At 41.6% G+C, this 20,794-nt stretch overlaps 1 protein-coding gene across 1 annotated transcript in view; it reads right to left on the reverse strand.

Annotated features, from left to right (window-relative positions):
- The window catches only part of TJP2 (tight junction protein 2), a 114,493-nt gene extending 95,364 nt beyond the window's left edge, over positions 1-19,129 (reverse strand). The window contains exon 1 of the mRNA XM_075208657.1: positions 18,924-19,129. The gene's annotated coding sequence lies outside the window, so the exon portion shown is untranslated. The remainder of the gene's footprint in view (positions 1-18,923) is intronic.
- Positions 19,130-20,794: the final 1,665 nt, after the last annotated feature.

Consider the following 20,794-nt stretch of genomic DNA (forward strand, 5'->3'; position numbering starts at 1 on the left):
GGGCCACCTCTCTTTCTCTTCCTTTATCAGTTGGAGTACCGCAAGGCTCAGTGCTAGGTCCTCTGCTGTTCTCTATCTATACCGCTTCTCTTGGAAATCTAATAAGTTCCTTTGGATTTCAGTATCATCTCTATGCAGATGATAACCAAATTTATCCATCCTCTCCTGATCTCTCGACATCTGTGTTGTCCCGTGTAACTGACTGTCTTTCTGCCATTTCATCTTGGATGTCCTCTCGCCAACTCAAACTTAATCTTTCTAAAACAGAGTTAATGATAATCCCACTGTTACGAGCCGCGGCGGTGCCCAGCCGCCGCGACTCACTCACCCGCGTCCCGGCCGTCGCTATGGCGACCGGGACGTCACTTCCGGCCATAACCCGGCCGTTGCCGGGGCAACCTGGAGACGCTTCAGCGCTGCGTCCCGGCAATAGGAGGAGGCCGGGCGCAGCGTTCATTCTACAGCCTGTGGGCTAATTAATATGGGCGGATTATGGAAGGCAATTACAGGCATTAGCCTGCAACTGTGCAGGCCAGGGGCAAGCCCTGATTGGCTCTGTTAGTTACTGCTTTATTAACGTGCAGGAGTGTGTTCAACCTGTGATTGGTTCAGCTGGGTATTTAAGGCAATGAGGTCTGCTGCCTCATTGCCGGTTATAGTCTCTGTATCCAGTCTGCTGTACCTGCTCTCTGCCTTGTTCCTGTCTATTGGACTTGCTGTTGTTTACCCGTGTATGACCCTTGGCTTGGATTTGGACTTTGCTTGTGTATCCCGTGACCCTGACCTCTGGCTTGAATACCGACCTCCCTGTCTGCTCATGACCCTTTGACCTCAGCTTGTATACTGGTACTGTTGTCTGCTGCCGGCCCCTGACCTCTGCTTGGATTCCACTCCGCTTGCTTGGGTTCTCCCCAGCCGGTACACACTTCACGACCCTTTGTCAGTCTGCAGCCCAATCTGTCCCCACCATCAGGGGCTCCAGTGAACACCTGACTGGCAGAGTAGATTCCGGGTTGTGCCGTGCCGGCTGGAGGGGTTCCTAACATTATAACCGGCCCACACACTAAGACGAGGTTGCGATGGATAGAAGCGGATCCACACCGTCTCCAGCACAGGCCCCCATGTTGAGTCCTTGTATCAGATGATCCAGGGATTGGCTGAGCGTCTGTCGGTTCAAGAAGAAGAAAACTTCTCAACCCACTCCAAGTTCCTCCTGTGAACCTAAGATGAATTTGCCGGATCGCTTCTCTGGAAATAGATCTCTGTTCCGGAATTTCAGGGAAAGTTACAAGCTCTATTTCCGGTTGAGACCCCGTTCCTCCGGTTCAGAGCATCAAAGAGTCGGGATCATCATTTCCCTCCTACAAGGTGACCCCCAGTCCTGGGCTTTTTCTTTGCCGGAGACCAGTCCTGCCATGCAGTCCGTAGACTCTTTCTTTGAGGCATTGGGTCTACTGTATGATGACCCGGATCGAGTTGCCTCCGCGGAAGCTCATCTACGGGCTTTGAAACAAGGCCGGCGGTCGGCAGAAGAATACTGCGCGGAATTTCTTAGGTGGTCACCTGATAGCGGATGGAATGACCCTGCCTTACGCAGTCAGTTTCGTTTAGGCCTGTCAGAACAAATCAAAGACTCTTTGGTGCAATATCCGTCTCCTACCTCACTGGAGGATCTGATGCACCTCTCCATTAAAATTGACAGGAGAATTAAAGAGCGAAAAACTGAAAAAGAGGCATCTTCTCCTCCATCTGTTCTGATTCCTGTTTCCACGGATGATGAGGAGCCTATGCAATAAGGAGCATATCGTCTCTCTTCTGAGGAAAGAGACAGGAGACGTTCGCAAGGTCTATGTATCTACTGTGGCATAAAAGGCCACTTCTCCCGTTCCTGCCCAAATAAGTCGGGAAAAGACCATGCCTAGGGAATGAGGGGAAAGTTCACCTAGGTCTGCAAATTATATCCCCGAAAAATGCTGTATTAATCCCTGCACAGCTCACCTTCCGGGCTCGCTTTGTGGACCTGTCGGCCTTCATTGATAGCAGAGCTGCAGGCAACTTCCTTGATATCGGGTTTGCCCGCTCTGCCGGAATTCCGATGGTAAAACTCAAATCTGCTATTACTGTCTGTGGCTTAGACGGAAGTACGTTGCCTGGTGGCAAGATTTCCTGGGAGACCCCGCCACTATAGTTGAAGATAGGAGCTCTCCATTCTGAGTCAATCACCTTCTTCCTGATCGATTGTTCGCAGGTTCCTTTGATCTTGGGCCACCCATGGCTTTCCTGTCATAACCCTGTCATAGACTGGGTAAAAGGAGAGATTGTCCAGTGGAGTACTTATTGTACACAGTCTTGCTTGTCACTGTCTCTGCGTATGATTCAGCCTATTCCGGAGCAGCTTCCCTCACAGTATCATGAGTTCTGGGACGTGTTCTCCAAGAAGGCTGCTGATACCTTACCGCCACATCGTGACTTTGACTGTGCCATCGAACTTATTCCTGGTTCCAAGTTACCTAAGGGGCGTTTGTATTCCCTTTCTGCTCCAGAAACAAAATCCATGCAGGAATATATATCGATGAAAACCTGGAGAAAGGCTTTATCAGGCCATCTAAATCTCCCGTAGGAGCAGGATGCTTCTTTTTATCACAAAAGGATGGAGGGTTAAGACCCTGTATTGACTACCGGGGATTGAATCTTATCACAGTCAAGAACACCTATCCCCTCCCGCTCATCTCAGTATTGTTTGATCAGTTAAGAGAGGCTACTGTCTTCACTAAAATCGACCTTCGTGGAGCGTATAATCTCATCCGTATCAAAGAAGGAGATGAGTGGAAAACGGCTTTCAATACGCACTCTGGCCACTACGAGTATCTGGTCATGCCGTTTGGCCTCAGCAATGCGCCTGCAGTGTTCCAGGACTTGATCAACGAGGTCCTCCGAGACTTCCTGGGTGGTTTAGTGGTCATCTATTCCAAATCTTTACTCGCACATCAGACTCACGTCAAACAAGTCTTACGAAAATTGCGAGAAAACCACCTCTACGCCAAGCTGGAAAAGTGTGAGTTTGAGGTGCAGAAGGTATCCTTTTTAGGTTACGTAATCTCTTCTGAGGGATTTTCTATGGTTTCAACAAAGGTCCAGGCTATTGTGGATTGGGTACAACCCAACAATCTAATGGCGGTACAGAGGTTTCTGGGCTTCTCCAATTATTATCGAAGGTTCATTTACAACTTCGCTGACATTGTGGCTCCCATTGTCGCTTTGACCCATAAAGGAATGGACCCAACTAATTGGTCGTCTCAAGCAGTAGCCTCATTCAAAAGCCTGAAAAAGGCCTTTATCTCAGCTGAGGTCCTTAAACATCCAGATCCAGCTAAAGCATTTGTTCTTGAGGTCGATGCCTCGGACGTCAGGGCCGGCGCCATCCTATCACAGAAGGATCCTCATACTAATCGTCTACACCGGCGGTTCCCAAACTGTGCGCCGCGGCTCCCAGGGGTGCCGCGGCGCTGTCACTGGGGTGCCGCGGGCCAGACATAAAACAAAACAAAACACAGAAACTTACCAATCCGTCGGGCGCCGGGACCCAGCAGCCTCCTCTCTCCTGGATCTGATGGGGCAGTCCCGCTAAGTCAAGATTTGGTCTGACTGCAGGAGCAGTTGGGAGTCATGTCCCGCTTCACAGTGTACTGCTCGTGAAGGCAAAGCTACGTGCACCTGCACACAGTATTACCTGTGTATTTGTTTAAAATAATAACCATATTAAATCATAGGGGCACCCTGTCTTAATCCAGCTATGGGCAAGGGTGTCATATTGACCCCCGGTGATTTGCTCAAGCCCTTTTGCTAGCAAAAACATGAGGGTTTTTTTTTTTTAAAGCAAAAGGGCTTTCTGCACTTTTATAAATCAGCCCCAATACTGTAATATAACAATATTATATAATATATTGCTATAATATGATATAAATATATACCTCATTTTAATCAGCCAGGTATGTAAAGAAAAAGGTTTAGTAGGGGGAAGAAACATAAAATAAAATGCAATATAAAGTAAGGATTGTTTTTGTTTTTTTTAAATTTATTTTCATTAAGATTTATCATTTATAATAACCGCATTCTCCCCAGAAAATTTTGCCAGCGGGTGGCATTAAGAAGCACGTGGGGGCAGTAATACATTACAATAATAATGAATAATGTTGGAGGCTATTGCCCACACCTGCCAGGACTAGCGGTCAGTGGTCTAACACACACTGCTGGTTGTAGTGCTCACATAGTGCCTGTTATAATAGGAGAGCTGGGTGGCAATTAAAAACAGACAGGTGCAGCAATCGGGAAAAAGGTGCTGGGGAGCACACTGAATAATAAACTACTGCTGGGTTAAGCAGCACTAAAATAGACTCGTTTTTTATTCTGATAAATATATGTTGCACCAAAAACCACCCTTTATGGTTGGACCGCTACGTATGGGGCAGCCCCCGGGCTAAAGTCTGCCAGCCAGCCCCTGATCAGGGTCCCTTTCTATACTCTTAATGGAATGCATATTGTGCCTTCAGATTGCATTTTGCCTTCATTTGCAGTTTTCATTCAATGAAAGGGGTGGTACTAAAGAGTTTTTAGGTTGGACTTTCACTTGACATTTACACTTTTGCACATTATCTCTTCAGAGTTTTGCTGCCTCTCTGTAAATATATGTGCACTCTTAGTTTGCGCTGAATGATTATACAGATATATATTAAGCATGGGGTTCCCAGTAAGGCTTTAAAACATGGATTTCTTGTTTGTGAGCAAAAAGATCATTCTCATTTCAATTGCACCACACCACTGCAAAGGAATGCCATTTGCCAATGGCTGCTGTTTTATTGGTAGCTAAAATTACTTATGCCTTACAGTAGCCACACACTTTCCCGACCAACAGCAACTACTGTCATTCTGCTACCTTATGTATGTGTTCCCCGCTCCTCATAGATTATAAGCTCAATTTGGCAGGGGCATCGTTGTCTTGGCCGATCTCTACAATTCTTTGGCTGGAGCTGCTGTAGTGAAGCATCAAGTCTGAAATGTTCCATCCAGACTCTTGAGTGCTTCAGTGGCACAAAATATCCACAGGCAATGGGAGAAACGAGTTATTTTAATCAAATCAACTTCAGATTGACTTCGGAATGACTCAGTGGAAATGCAATCATATAAGGCTTACTTGGAAAAACTTTGTGACAGTTAGGGGAAACATCACTGAAGTCCACCTTATCTTTGCAAAAGTTTAATTGATCCTAGATATAGTAAGCTACAGTGTGATGTTTCAGACAGAGATCCTTCACACGCTCCTTTAAAAACACCTTAAATCTGCCCTCTTTGGGGCTTCCAGAAATGCCAGACACAAAACTGGTACCAGACTAAAAGCAGCAAGACTGTAACACTTGACTAAACATTTAACAACAATTAAAAAAAAAATAAAGAACACACAGAAGAGACTATAACACTTGATATACTCCTCACCCATCTGTTTCTGAAAATGACCTGTTCAGGCAAGTTAACATGAAAAAATTCCAGTCTGCCCGTCAATAATTATTATCGTATACAACATATAGAAGTATAACAAATATTAAGACATGCATACAGAAAAAGAGAAGTGGTACTGAGCAGGTTGTACATTAATTATAAAAACAGGCTTATAATAATATCCAGGGACAAATGTTCAAAACCTTGCTCTGACACTGCATTTCCAGGGCTGCCAAGAAGAATTCAGGGCCCGGGTACAACAAATTCATGGGGCCCCCCTCATAGTGAAGTAAGCCCCAAAATTTTTTTGCGCCGCCTTACGGCGGCGCAAAAAAGATTAGTTATATGGTCATATATTCAGGGGCGTGGCTAGCCAAACGGCAGTGCAAAAATTTTGGGAGGTGCGGTCATGCATTTGGGGGCGTGGCAAACGTGCCATTTGGGCGTGGCTAACATAAAAACCACTAGGCTCTCAATTCGCCGGAGCGTCACATATGTTTAAGCACTCCTGACTTTCAGGACATCTACCACCACAGGGTAGTATACAAACAATGCAGTGTGTACACAAACAGTTCAGTCTTGGCCTACACCTTACATTGGACACAACATTCACCAAAAATTGGTATTGTCCCTACTAGAATCACAACATTTCACACACTGTGCTGCTCTCTCCTACCTGTTCTTCTCACTTTCTCCACCTGTGGCTGCTGCTTTCTTTAGTTGTGGCTTGTCCGGATCCAGAAATGTTGAAGGACCTATTTTGAAAAAAAAATGGCTACATTTAGAAAATTACAGCCAGCCCCAGCGTTAAATCAATAGCACCCACGATTAATAATTAGGCCTTCCTCCAGCTCCAATATTACAATAATGTGCCCCTTCATCATCGCCATGCCTTATGATCACACTGTGCCCTCCATGCTGTTTTTGCCCCCTTCATCTGGCTCCCCTTCATCAGACTATACTATGCTGCTCCCCCCCTTTTTCAATCCCACTGTGCCATGCCTCCCCCCCCCTTTGTAACCCCACTGTGTCATGCTGCCCACCATTTTTTAACCCCACTGTGCCATGCTGACCCCTGTTTATTAACCCCACTGTGCCATACTGCCCCGTTTTTTAACCCATCTGTGCCCCTCTCATTTTTTCACCCCCTCTGTCATGCTGCTTTCCCATTTTTTAACCCCTCTGTGCTCCCCCCTCAATTTTTAACCCCTCTGACATGCTGCTTTCCCATTTTTTAACCCATCTGTGCCCCTCTCATTTTTTAACCCCTCTGACATGCTGCTTTCCCGTTTTTTAACCCCTCTGTGCTCCCCCCTCAATTTTTAACCCCTCTGACATGCTGCTTTCCCATTTTTTAACCCCTCTGTGCCCCCACTCATTTTTTAACCCCTCTGACATGCTGCTTTCCCATTTTTTAACCCCTCTGTGCTCCCCCTCATTTTTTAACCCCTCTGACATGCTGCTTCCCCGTTTTTAACCCCTTTGACATGCTGCTTTCCCGTTTTTTAACCCCTCTGTGCTCCCCCTAATTTTTTAACCCCTCTGACATGCTGCTTCCCCGTTTTTAACTCCTCTGACATGCTGCTTCCCCGTTTTTTAACCCCTCTGTGCCCCCCCTTATTTTTTAACCCCTCTGTCATGCTGCCCCCCCGTTTTTTAACCCCTTTGTGCCCCCTCATTTTTTAACCCCTCTGTCATGCTGCCCCCCCGTTTTTTAACCCCTTTGTGCTCCCCCTCATTTTTTAACCCCTCTGTCATGCTGCCCCCCCCCCCCCCCGTTTTTTAACCCCTCTGTGCCCCCCTCGTTTTCCTCCCTTCACTTACCTTTTCTCCTCTCTTGGTCTTCTCTGCTGCTCTGTGCTCCATTGCTCCAGACTGACTGAATGCTGGGCATGACATGATGACATCACACCCAGCATTCAGACAGTCTGAATAGAGCACAGAGCAGCAGAGAGGAGGGATGCCGGCTCCGCGATCAGGTGAGTATGTTTTTTTTTTTTTTTTAAACTAGCCTGCTCCCCCCACCAACGACCGAGCCCCCCCCCCCCCCCGCCAAAAAAAAAAAAAAAAAAAAAAGGAAAGGAAAAAAAACGTTTTGAAAAAAAAAATTAAAAAATTAAAAAAAATCAGCAGCGCAAGGGCCCGGGCCGGGCCCCCTGACATGCCGGGCCCGGGTAATTAGTACCCGCTCCCCCCCCCTCTCGGCGGCCCTGTGCATTTCAGGCACATTTGGGTAGCTTTGTGGTGGGCCCACATTAAAATATGAGTAGCACATTAGCACAGTCTTAATTATGCTTCTGTCTATCAGTACAATTTCATTTGGAACTTGTTTGAGGCAACATCACAAACATTCTACAAAAGATACCAATTTAGATACCTGGGATTGAGAGCAGCTGTCAGCTCCCCATCCCCCCTAAACCCCCACCTTTAGTAGGTGCTCCAGTGGAGTCCTGGGTCTCCACAGGCAGGCCCAGGCCCCAGGACTTAGAACACCCCCCCCCCCCCTTCTTGGCATCCCTGGTGGCAGGGGCAAGGTTCTCATCTCAACTCCTGGCCCTCTTCCTACTCCTGCTTCAATTCATCTGCTGGAGCAACATGCTTATGAAGCATTTACCTGCAGTAGGAATAGTACTAATAATCACCTGTGGTTCCTCCTGCAATAATTGTATTTTATTTGTAGAGACTGGCAGCATAAGTAGAGGAGGAACATGAGAAGTAGGATTCATGGCATTAGTGACCACATTCCTAATACAATAACTGCAGGAGAACATAGCTTATTTGTGTCACAGTAATCAATTACCATAAACAATTATTATGAACATGGGTACAAACTGATTTTCCAAAAATCTTCAAAGAAAAATGTTGTAGAAATAACAGTGAAAAAATTTTTTATGCAACATTTCGCCTTTCAACAAAATATAATGTATGTTACACATATATGAAGTGTATTTGATACATATGAGGAAAGATGGGCTAAATGCTGAACAATTCTCAGGAAATTATGTGATAATGCAATTTAATTTATTTTCTGTTTTCAGTATGTGGCATGTGCTCAGAAGCTATTTCCTTACCCATGTTCTTGTGCCACCTACTACGAATTTGTGAATCTTAAAACAATTTACAATATGAGATGCACGTGCAGAACAAGCAGAACGATACTGTTCTAAAATTTAGATGTTAAAGAAAGACCAACTTATAAGTCTAATGGCCATGTTGCTGTTCACTATTGATATTTAAGTAAGGGTACAAATTGTTTTTCCATTAATTTTTAAAGAAACGTGATTCTACTGGGCTGTGAGAGAAACAAAACAGCGGCTGCATGCAGCAGTCCCCGGGGCTCCAGCTCAATGGAGGGAATTATTTTCCTAGGCAGCTTTAAAATACAACTCACAAATAAATTTCCGTTTGTATGTTTGATAATATGCATCGGTAGTAGGGGTATGGTATGATTAGACCTTGAGCTATATAACCATCTAAACAAACAGGTTTTTCCTAAATCAAGATGTATGAGAAAATGTAAACAACATAAAAAAAATAACATAATAAAAATAAAAAAAGATGGATCTAAAAGGTACGATTCAATCACATATTATACAATTACCATAACAGAGGTCTAATGGCCATTGTTATAAAACATAGGTGCAATTTGCTTTTGCATGAATTTAAAAAAACAAACAAACAACATTTCTTATATGGCTGAATTACAGCCATGATAGGAGAACAGTAAGGGGAGGATCGTTAGAGGATTTTATTTATTCAAGATTTTCTGCAATGAAAACTGAGCCAGTCAGTTAATTTACAATGATTCATGATGAAAGTCTTCCAGCCTTGGGCAGGATTGGATTGGGATTCCTACACATATCCAAAGTATTTGTATGCTAGCATCATTATTAAGCAAACTATGCCAAGTTTCCAGTCAAATGCTTAACCACAACTGATAAAAGACATGGTAACTTCTAAGCCCCAAATACACTATATGGACAAAAGTATTCGGAAATTTGACCATTACACCAACAGGGACTGTAATGACATTGTATTCAAATACATATACTTTAATATGGAGTTGGTCCCCCTTTTGCAGCAATAACAGCGTCCACTCCTCTTGGAAGGCTTTCCACAAAATGTTGGAGTGTTTTTGTGGGAATTTGTGCCCATTCATTCTGTAGAGCATTTATGAGATCAGGCACTGATGTTGGAGGAGAAGGCCTGGCTCGCAATCTCTGTTCCAGTTCATCCCAAAGGTGTTCGATGGGGTTGAGGTCAGGGCTCTGTGCGGGACAGTCAAGTTCTTCCACACCAAATTCATCAGACCATGTCTTTGTAGTCCTTGCTTTGTGCACTGGAGTACAGTCATGTTGGAATAGAAAAAGGCCTTCTCCAAAATGTTGCCACAAAGTTGGAAGCATATCATTGTCCAAAATAACTTGGTATGCTGAAGCATTAACATTGCCCTTCACTGGACATAAGGGGCCTAGCTCAAACCTTGAAAACAGCCCCACACCATTATCCCTCCTCCACTAAACTTCACAGTTGGCATAATGCAATCAGGCAGGTAATGTTCTCCAGGCATTCGCCAAACCCAGACTCGCCCATCTGACTGCTAAACAGAGAAGCGTAATTCATTACTTCACAGAACACTCTTTCACTGTTACACAGTCCAGTGTCTGTGCACTTTACACCACTCCATCCATCGCTTGGCATTGGTCTTGGTGATGTGAGGCTTACATGCAGCTGCTCGTCCACAGAAACCCATTCTATTAAGCTCCTGCCGCACAGTTTTGTGCTTACATGAATGCCAGTGGAAGTTCGGAACTCTTCAGCTATGGAATCAGCAGTGTGTTGTTGACTGTTAAGCACCATGCACCTTAGCAGTCGTTGACCCCGCTCTGTGATTTTACGTGGTCTTCCGCTTCGTTGCTGAGTTGCTGTTGTTCCTAAACACTTCCAATTTCTAATAATATCACTTACGGTTGACCGTGGAATATCATTCACAAATCACAGGACCGTGAAGTGGATATCTATGGTTAACGAAAGTCATTGTCCACCAATCAGAGAGCTGGAAGCTACCTAGTGGATATTCAGTAATATGGCTGGAGAATGGCCAGCGCTATCCACCCAGAGAACTGGGAGCAATCTGTTTATCATGACATATTTCCAACACTTCCTCTCAAGAGCGCAGTAGGGACCGTAGTTTGGTAAGGGGGAAAGGGGCCTCAGATAGAGGGTGATGGAGGGGAGGCAATCCAGTATTGTCAGGGCCTCTCTTACCTCCAGGATGCCTAGTGACTGGAACCCTGCACCCACTATAGTTCTGTCTCTATCTTTATGCTTCTTAATATATGTTTTCTAAATTCTTCATATTCTATGTGCCTTAAAGCATATTTATTTTATATAATAACTTGGTAAATATATTCCCAACACTCTAAGACCAAAATAAAGATAATTTATTGTTCAACGGTGCAAATAAACACTAAAACCATAGCAATAAGTTTTATCTATTAAGTGCAGGTTGGACAATCAAAGCAATTATTTTATTGGATGCTATGATGCAGACTTACACCTTTGACCAGTGTTGGTAAAGCAGTTTGAAAAGATTAAACATTATGGGAAATTGTGGGTGATTACAGAGGCAATGCCATGTCTGCCCTTCCCTAAACCCAGAATGTTTAAATCCTGAATGTTTTATGTTTGTGGCTTCAACAACAAAATTATTATCATCTTTATGAAACTGTAAATGTAATAAAGGTAACAATGTAAGTGAAAAATTGTAATTTGAAACCGCATGCAGAATTCATGTAATCTCTTCATAACATGACTGCAAGGCAAAATAGGAGACTTAGGGCTAGATTTACTAAGCTGCGGGTTTGCAAAAGTGGGGATGTTGCCTATAGCAACCAATCAGATTCTAGCTTTCATTTATTTAGTACCTTCTACAAAATGACAGCTAGAATCTGATTGATTGCTATAGGCAACATCCCCACTTTTTTCAAACCCGCAGCTTAGTAAATCTAGCCCTTAGTATTGTTTGTGAGTTTTATGGTCAGACATGCTTGACATTTTTGCCGTATTCCTTTATGAGTATGTGACATTACCATGCTCCTTTTCTTATCAGAAGTACTACACATATGAAGATAAGAAGATTATCAGCACATATATTATCCATTAAAATCAAATCAATAGGATTAATTATTTAGTTTTATGCAAAAAAACAGAGTGGTGTATTTTATACTAATCCTACTGTATAACCTTTGTTCATTTTATCAATATAGTTTCTGACATCAGACTACAATTTAAATTTTAATTAATATATAGTAATGAGGAATTGGGGCATATATTTATGACTGACAAGTAATGAAATATCAGGCATAAATATATATACAATATTTAAGAATCAATGCAAAATTGTTGGTAATCTAGTAGACATAGAGGTCCTGATTCCAAAGAAAAGCACAAAATCGTATTCAAATCCAAGTGTATTTCAATATATGTTTCCATTTAAATCTGGGTGCAAGTACTGTCGAAGTCGTATAGTTGGATGAACGAAAGTATATTGGTTAATATTGTTTTATTGTGCGATTGCACTCAGTATGCCATGCTACACGTGGCATACTGCGATCGCACAGTAAAATAAGCACGCACACACTTGCATTACAACATTTAGTTATTTATATAATTCATATTGGTTCCGTTATACAGTGATTTATGAGCAGATAGTATTTGGTTTATTATTAGTTTATATATTATGATTATATGTACACTTCAGTGTTATTTAAGGTTCAGGTTATAGGAAATGTGTCATGTCTGATATCATTTTGATCCCCTATTCATCAGCAGCTGTCCGGTTCATTCGCCGAAGAGATCGCATATTGCATACTCTAGTTATTGATGTTAGGGAATAAATAGTCAGAGTGATACCAAACTGTAAAATGCTAATGGACTAGTTGTAACTGGTTTCTGGGTGGGAGAATCATCTGGAATGTTGACCCTCAGCCTTTGAGGGGGTTGTTTGAACTAGCATATGACCTGAAGTCTGGACCTATAGAAGCAAGCCACTTCATCTGCATTGTTCTCTCTGTAACACTGAATGTATATAATCATAGCTGTGCTCCCACTAGCTTCAGTCATTCTCTGACCACAGTATTCTAGAGTGAACTACTGTCCACTGGTACCTGTGGGAGCGCATGCGAACGCAGCGGTATGTATGTATCTTTTGGTATTGGCTGTACTATGCTGTATTATATTATAATCATGTATTGAACTGTTAACTTTTTACATCTGCTAAAATAAATTCCTTTGTGCCTTGGAAACACAATACAATCGCCTATGCAATGCTTATTTGAGAACGATAGAATTACTTTAATAGTTCGCTCTACTTTCATAGTACTGGCAGTACGTAAACACACACAACAGACTTCAGTATACGCACAACAGTATGTATAATAAAAGGCCACATGAAAAAAAAATTTGATCATGAAATAAAACAATAACGTCAGAACACCCTGCTTTCAATGAGTAAAGGTCCGTTTCTGAGGAATGCATTGAGCTATTTCATGCAAGCTACGCTATGCAAATGGATGTACATCCGAACACAAATCAGACCCAGAGAGTATTACAGTAAGTAATACAGACTTTTATTTGAAACTAGAGAATGGGCAGGTATAAAAAGTAAAATCATTTTGCACACTATAGCTGCTCTGCCATGTGAAATTTTACAATGCATCCTTGGCACTTTGAAAAATTCAAGAGTAGTTGTCATTTTTGCAGCAATCAACTAGGAAAGAGTGGTAGGATAGGAAACAACTTTCTGTGTAAACACATCTGTATGTGCCTCCAAAACAACTTGAAACAGTCTTCTATATAATTGCTAACTGAAATGGCCCTACTAAGTGATAGTTTGGGGACATGATGATGTGAGCACACTGAGTGAAGCCCATCACACAGCAAGGTCCACTCACAGGGAAAAAATTATTTAAAAAAAAACGGCAAAGTGACAGGCCTCAACTGCTACAAGAAGTAAGGCTGTTACAGCCTTACAAAAGGTACAAGTTGAATTGGTGTTCAATAGGAAGTGCAGTTTTAGGCTGCAATCAATTATAGCACTACTTCCTATAGCTGCCACGTGGGGCTGGGGTTGGGGTAATTGAGGTGATATATGGTGAAGTTTTTGGGTTGTATGTTGTCATTATAGAACTATATGGTGCCATTTAAGACTCTATGGGGCATATTCAATTGTTAGCGAGACGGTTGAAAATCCCGCGCTCTGGGGAAAAAAAAAACCCAAGCTCGTTTTTTCCTGTTTGAGCGCTCGTTTAAAAAAAAAAAAACCGCTCAATTCAATTGTTAACATTGCATCCACCCCCTCGCGCTCTATTATTGGTCCTAGCGAGTTTGAAATGAGGAGTGGTTAAGGCAGTCATTTTAGTATAAAAAATGAATGCAAATTAATTCAATCAAGAAGGGCCCCAGCACTGCAAAGGAGATTGGGCCCCTACACTGCAATCAAGAAGGGCCCCAGCACTGCACACGAGAATGGGCCCCCACACTGCAATCAAGAAGGGCCCCAGCACTGCACAAGAGAATGGGCCCCCACACTGCAATCAAGAAGGGCCCCAGCACTGCACAAGAGAATGGGCCCCCACACTGCAATCAAGAAGGGCCCCAGCACTGCACAAGAGAATGGGCCCCCACACTGCAATCAAGAAGGGCCCCAGCACTGCAAGCAACAATGCCCCCCTGGACAGCAGATTAAAAGATTTTACAAGGAGGTAAATTTTTTGCCATTTACAAACATTTCTTGAACACTGGCCAAGCATGGACATTTGTAAGGTACAAATATTTGTGGCACAGTGGGCAAGCCGGACGTTTCTTCGAAGGTAGAAATAATTTTTGGGACTTTGTGTAAATGAGTGTGTGTAGGTAAAGCATCATAAAACTGAGGATTTCGTCCATGGTGAGTATTTTTTTTTTTTTTTATAAAAATCTATGGTGTACATAAGGGTGTTTACTGTATTTCTTGGGGTTTTATTATTTTTAATAAAGATATGTGGTTGGAATGAGGGTGTTGTGCTTTTATTTAACATTTTGCTTTGTGGAACTACAGATCACAGCCAGCCGTGGGTGTAAGAGCATGTTGGCACTTGTGGTTCTACAAGTGCAAACATGCCCTGGGTGCTATGGGTACGCTGGTGCTTGTAGTTAGACAAGTAGCAGCATGCCCACACTATTTAGGCCAACATGGCTGGCTGGGACATGTAGTTCCACAAATCAAAATTTATTTATTTTTTGTTTTTTTTCATACAAAATCCCCATTTATTACCCTACTACCCACAGCCCAGGGGTAGTAGGAAGAGCCCTAGTGCTATCGGCACTGGGCTGGGTGTCGCTAGGGGGGTGGCCCGCTTACATTTTTCAGCGCACCACACTCCCTAGGGAATCCAGGCCAGCGCTGAACAGTCTGTGGGTGTTTAATCATTATGGCCGTGGGACCCAAACTGTATTTCCCTACCCCCCCCCCCTCCCCCCCCCCCCCCTGCCATAGTGCCTATCATCCCGGCTGGTTTGCCTAGTGCTGATTCAATTAAAATAGGGGGAACCCTACGGCAAATTTTTCAAAGATTTTAACTCACACATCAATAGCCTGCCAGCACTGGGGTTAAGACTAAATAGAGTGGGGAGCAAACGATTTTGGTTTTAAAAAATAAATAAATAACATGCTACTTTTCACCGAGAGCTGACTGAGGTCAGGCACAACCACCCCCCCTTCCTTAAAAAAATGATATAAAGTTTAAATACATGCACCACTAATGTTTTTTTCTAAAGGGGGAACTTTCCAAAAATTATTAATTATTATTACACTTTTTTAAGTACTTTTCGGTTTTTAGGTTATTTTTATGAACTTTTACACCTATTTTTTCAGTTTAATGTATATTTTTCTTAACTTAATAAAAAAAAAATTTCTTTGAGCAGACCAAGGAGGTGCGAGATGAAACAGCAGATTTGCCTGTTTCACCCACAGCGTTAAAAAACAATTGTATTGCTTTTTCCGCTGAGGGTTCGCATCCAGCCTATACTTTAACATTGACAAACGGTTGGAGCGCGATAACACCGTTTCGGTAAAAAAAAAAAAAAGATTAGAATTGCGGGAGAAGTTTCCCCGCTCGAAAATAAGGAAAAAAACAAAAAAAATGACTTAACGCGCTCGAACTTCTAAACTCGCTAACAATTGAATATGCCCCTTTTTGTGTAATGGGGCCATACAATGGATGAAACTATATGGTGGCACTCTCTCTATATAGTGACATGAAGAAGCTTCTATAGGGTGACATGAGCTGGTCATTCTGGCTATGTAAATGTACCTGTCCTGTATGCAAAATTGTATCATACTATAACAAATTTAAATTGGAAAGTTTGATATTATATCAATTTATTTATTTTTGCTTTATTTGTAATGTAGGTCCATGAAATTGAAGATTAGAGCATAAAGAAGCAACTATACATTGTGGCATGAATTTCATAAATCACAACCTGCTGAATCATTTATGTGAAGAACATTTATAGCAAACGTGAACTGTTAAGCAGAATGTCACTGATTCCTAATGTCCACAAACAGCATATGTGCTCTTAAATGAAGGCATACGTAACATAATAAGCATCAATAGGACATTTTCTCACAGTTCTGCAGGCTCTAAAAAGCAAGTCAAATGACATGTACGGTAACAAGAGCAGGGAGATGGAATGATAGGAATGCAATTGTGCACAAGGTCACAAAGAAGTGGCTAAATGTATGTGCTGAAATGCTCTACTTTGTATTCTCATTGTATATCTACCAGTTTGGGGGGAATACAATTGGCCGCTTTACTGCCGAAAGTAACACGTCCTGCGCACTATTACCGATATTACGGTAATAGTGTGCACAATTACCGTTAATTACAGTAATTTCAACGCCTGCTTTTTGCTCGCAACTCCCTGAGCCGCAAGCAGAAAGCAGGCTTAAAATTACTGTAATAACGGTATTAGCTTTAACGCTGCGTTAGTTGCGGCTGAATTGAATTCCCCCCTTTGTGTGCCATTTTCTGTTTATTATGTATTTTAGCGTTCTATTTAGATAAGCAAACTCAACTCATTACTTTTGTGTAACAGGTTTCAAAATAACAGTGGCATCTAAACAATTTATCTTACTTTTAACTATTTTAGACATATAGTTTTGAGAAAAATAGCCTCATGAAGTGCGTTTCAAACAACGCCCTCTTCAAATACTTAGTATAATGATATGAAATTTTTCAAAAAAGTGTATTTTCGTATTCCCAGAATCTCTTACAAAAATGGTATGGGATCAAATCTACTTAAAACACCAGCATGTCAATTGATCGGGTGCATGAAATATACTATATGGACAAAAGTATTTGGCCACACCTGTTAATTATTGAATTGAGGTGTTTCAATCAGACTCGTTGCCAGAGGTGTATAAAATCAAGCACCTAACCATGCAGTCTCCATTTGCAAACATTTGTGATACAAAAAGGGACGTTCTGAAGAGCTCAGTGACTTCAAGCGTGGTACTGTGATAGGATGCCACCTTTGCAATAAGAAATTTCATCCCTGCTGGATATTACACGTCAACTGTAAGTGATATTATTAGAAGGTGGAAGCGTTTAGGAACAACAGCAGCTCAGCCACAAAGTAGGAGACCATAGCTGAAGAGTTCCAAACTTCCACTGGCATTAATGTAAACACAAAAGCTGTGCAGCGAGAGCTTAATAGATTGGGTGCATGCAAGCCTCACATCACCAAGACCAATGCCAAGCCTCAGATGGAGTGGTGTAAACCACACCGACACTGGACCGTGGAGCAGTGGAAACATGTTCTGTGGAATGACAAATCACGCTTTTCTGTTTGGCAGTCAGATGGGCGAGTCTGGATTTGAACGTTGCCTATCTGACTGCATTATGGCAACTGTAAAGTTTGATGGAGGAGGGATAATGGTATGAGGCTGTTTTTCAGAGTTTGGGCTAGGCCCCTTATGTCCAGTGAAGTGCAATGTTAATGCTTCTGCATACCAAGTAATTTTGAGCAATGCTATGCTTCCAACTTTGTGCCAACAGTTTGGGTAAGGCCCTTTTCTATTCCAAAATGACTGTGCCCCAGTGCACAAAGCAAGGACTACAAAGACATGGTCTGATGAATTTGGTGTGGAATAACTTGACTGGCCCACACAGAGCTCTGACCTCAACCCCATCGTACACCTTTGGGATGAGCTGTAACGGAGATTGCAAACCAGGCCTTCTCGCCCAACATCAGTCCCTGACTTCATAAATGCTCTACAGAATGAATGGGCACAAATTCCCACAGAAACACTCCAACATCTTGTGGAAAGCCTTCCAAGAAGAGAGAAAGCTGTTATCGCTGTAAATGTCATTACAGTCCCTGTTGATGTAATGGTCAAGCATCCGAATACTTTTGTCCAAATAGTGTATGTTTAAAGAATAAAACTATACCTGTGTAAAATATAATTACATATGTAACACACACACATAAATATATACACACTTCTATCTTTAGAAAAGCATCGCTTATGTTAAAACACAAGTATTATATAAAATAACTTGTTGCTACTAGCACATGTATCTGAAAAACATTTTACTCAACTTTGGATATCACATATATTATATCAACATACATGTTTGTTGTTTTTATGTATCTACCACAACAAAATAATGTCTCCATTATAAGAAAAATCCCAAGATGTTGGCAGTTGCAGGTAGACTGTAAGGAAGACAATATGTGTTCTGTCTTTATTTCCTGAGGCTGGAGACAGCGGTGAGCGTTCATGTGTTTGGCTTCCATGAAGTTAATCATGCAGTATGTACACAGAAATACATGTTCCCTAATAATAATGGCCTATACGTTCTGTTTAACAGCCTGATTCAATCAACATGAAACCTACGTGTAATTCGGATAGACTCTTTCCTAAAGGATACAATGTAATCAATGAATATTAGTCAGGAAGCAGAGCACTCTCAAAAGACTGCATGCTGGGACCTGCTCAGTTATGCAGCTAGACCAGTTGACTCCAGCACATACTAAGCAACGTGCACATATCTTATACTTTACCAACTACTGTATATAAGCAGCAATTTACACTAGAGAAAAATAGCAGAAATGCGTTTTACCTGTTAAAAAAAAGTCTATGTAACTTCACGTGTGGCCACTAGGGCCATTTCCCAGCCACACATTTACTTGGCAGTATAGATGCTGTAAAGCTTATGAACAATCAAATGTCATATTTAATTTGCAGAAAACAGCAAATAATAGTGAGAGAAATAGCCTTAAATCCAAACTATCCTTTCACCATGTCTACAGACCACAGCAGAATTACCGATGTGACTAGAAGTTCTCCTAACCTGAAGCCATGTTGACAGGTTAGCACTCACCTTGCAGTTCCTGGAAGTGTTTGAGGTGAGTATTTTAGAATGAACAAAACAATCTTGAGTGCAGTGGAAATCCAGCAAGCAATCCCTTTTAAAAAAAATCCTTTTTCTTTAGCACAGTTTCCTTAGGGAGTCTCCAGATTTAAGTTTCTCCTGAATAGGGTGTGTACTGCCTGCAGCAGCCAGGGTGGAGAATGCGAGCCAGGAAGCTTCCTGTTTGCAGAACAGTGCACGGTGTATGACAGTGTATACTGTGAGTGTTAAGGGGAGGTGTTTATGGGTCATAGGTATCACTCTACAGCACAGTCAGGCAACTGCCTGGTTATTAGATAACTTCATAATAAAAGACGGGGTCAAATCAGCTTCTGTTCTACCAGCAGCCCTCTCAGGATGTGTTCACATGAAAAGTAATAAAAACTCATGAAACTTTCATAGAGAGTAAAGGCATGATGATAACAGATAAGAAATGAGTCTAACAGGTATACAAATGGTGTTGCCAAATACTGCAGCATATAGTAGTAAATAAAAAATATATGTAGGAAGCACATTTGTATGTTTATTTTATCTGCTGACATCATAGCACAGCCTGGGAAATATTGCTATAAAACTTGTACAAATGAGTTATTGATCAATGAAGCACTTTGTAGAAATTGGTCCTAAATAATGTAATGTAAATCAATATATAGTTTTTAGTGTTTTATTTTTCATTTAAAAAATAAAATAATACGCTGATTTCCATCGCAAAAACTCATGTTAAAATGACTTTCAGGGGGGTATTCAATTGTCAGCGAGTTTTTTTTTTTTTAACCATGTTAAGTCATTTTAACGCTGTTTTTTTTTTATCATTATCGAGCAGGTTAACTTTACCCGCAATTTAATTCCATTTTTAACGCTACATTTTGTTTCATGAAACGGTCCTCTCGCACGCCAGTAGAAGGTCTATTGAAAGTATAGGGTGTGCGAGAGGCAGCCGCGTTAAAAGCTATTGTTTGCTTGTTTTTTAACGCAGCAGTTAAAACAGGAAAATATGCTGTTTTATCTCGCACCTCCTTGGGGTGTGTTAAAAATAAAAAAAAATCTGAAAAGTATTTGAAATCATGTAAAAAGGTTAAAAAAAAAAGTTAAATTTATGTTTATCACTAATGCCTAACTTGAGTAAGTTGATTTTCTTGTGAAAAAATAATGAAATAAAAAAAAAAAATTAAAATAAAATCACTAATTATTATATTTATGTATGGTTTTGGTACAAATGTGAATGTAGTAATGTGTTTTGACATGGTATAGATCAGGCCTGTCCAACCTGCGGCCCTCCAGATGTTTGTGAAACTACAAGTCCCAGCATGCCCTTCCAGCTATCAACAGGTTGTCTACTGGCAAAGCATGCTGGGGTTTGTAGTTTCACAACACCTGGAGGGCCGCAGGTTGGACAGGCCTGGTATAGATGATTGTATAGTAAAAAATTGTTTAATTAAAAAATATGCTAAATAAAGTACTGTAATGTAGATATTCTCAATGTGTAATGTAATCTAATGTATGGAAATGTTTACAAACCTTTTTTTTGTGTTCTACATCACCGCGTTAAAACTCCCCTAAAATCTCGCAAACACAATTTTTAACGCGTGGGGGCAGCATTACCTCTTTTTCAATTGAATTGCATGAGTTTTCCCGCTGCGCTAAGTCAAAACGGTCGCTATTGCCGTCAAAAACTCGCGGGAGATTTTTAATTTTTTTTACCCGGCGGGGAAAAAAAAAACTCGCTAACAATTGAATGCACCCCTCTGACTGGGTATATAACTGTTTATCAGGACATGATAACGTTGTGCTGTTGTACTGGTGTGCATTTGTATATAAGATTGTGGAGCTGTTATACATGC

The sequence above is a fragment of the Mixophyes fleayi genome, chromosome 1 (genome assembly GCF_038048845.1).
Source record: "Mixophyes fleayi isolate aMixFle1 chromosome 1, aMixFle1.hap1, whole genome shotgun sequence".
Taxonomy (NCBI): Eukaryota; Metazoa; Chordata; class Amphibia; order Anura; family Limnodynastidae; genus Mixophyes; species Mixophyes fleayi.